The sequence below is a fragment of the Microtus ochrogaster genome, unplaced genomic scaffold (genome assembly GCF_000317375.1).
Source record: "Microtus ochrogaster isolate Prairie Vole_2 unplaced genomic scaffold, MicOch1.0 UNK3, whole genome shotgun sequence".
In the NCBI taxonomy this organism is placed as follows: Eukaryota; Metazoa; Chordata; class Mammalia; order Rodentia; family Cricetidae; genus Microtus; species Microtus ochrogaster.
The window spans coordinates 15,455,599-15,456,316 of record NW_004949101.1 but is presented as its reverse complement, the minus strand read 5'-3'; the positions used below and the strand labels follow the sequence as shown (position 1 = coordinate 15,456,316).

Here is a 718-nt window from a genome sequence, read left to right as displayed (position 1 = left end):
GAAATGCTCTCTTAAGATATGCATCAGGCTTCTCAGTTGTGTGGTAACTTTGAGGACATTGAGGCCCGTGCTGACTGGCCTTTAGTTGTTAGTAATCTGGTTTATGTCTCCATAAGAGACAGGATTTCCCATTTGTCTATCACTGATGCTCTTTAGTTTCATATCCTTTTTAGAAAGTCCTTGAACCCTATTGGGAGTTTGTCTTCAAACAGAATCTTTGCCTTATTGGTTGTTTTTCTTCTGAGGATTATTCAGGGAAGTAGGCTTCTAAAAGAGTACATTTGGTACAGGTGAGCCTCACAGTGAATACGGGCAACGGGAAAAGCTGTTCTTCAGACTGTATCATGCAGGGGTTTAGCGTGGTGCTGCAGGTCACATCCAGGGCCTAGCACATGCTACCTGAGTGCTCTTCCACTGAACTATACCCTCAAACCCAAGATTTTCATTGTTAAAAGGGTGTCTTTTGTCTGCCCCGTCACCCTTGTTGGCCCCAACACTAGGGTTTTCATCTGTGTGTGTCAGCTTCCATGTTCATGTGATTTGGGAATAAAAGCTTCACAAAACAATACTTTGCTGGCTGTCCTGAAACTCTCTCTGTAGACCAGGCTGGCTTTGAACTCAGAGGTCTGCCTGCCTCTGCCTCCTGAGTGCTGTGATTAAAGGTGTCACCACGTCCCAGCTACAAAACAGTAATCTGGCCGGGCGATGGTGGCGCACT

General features: G+C 45.8%; 1 protein-coding gene across 1 annotated transcript in view; it reads left to right on the top strand.

Annotated features, from left to right (window-relative positions):
* Positions 1–718, top strand: part of Cds2 (CDP-diacylglycerol synthase 2) — a 48,928-nt gene that overhangs the window by 14,837 nt on the left and 33,373 nt on the right. The gene's annotated exons all lie outside the window — the stretch shown is intronic.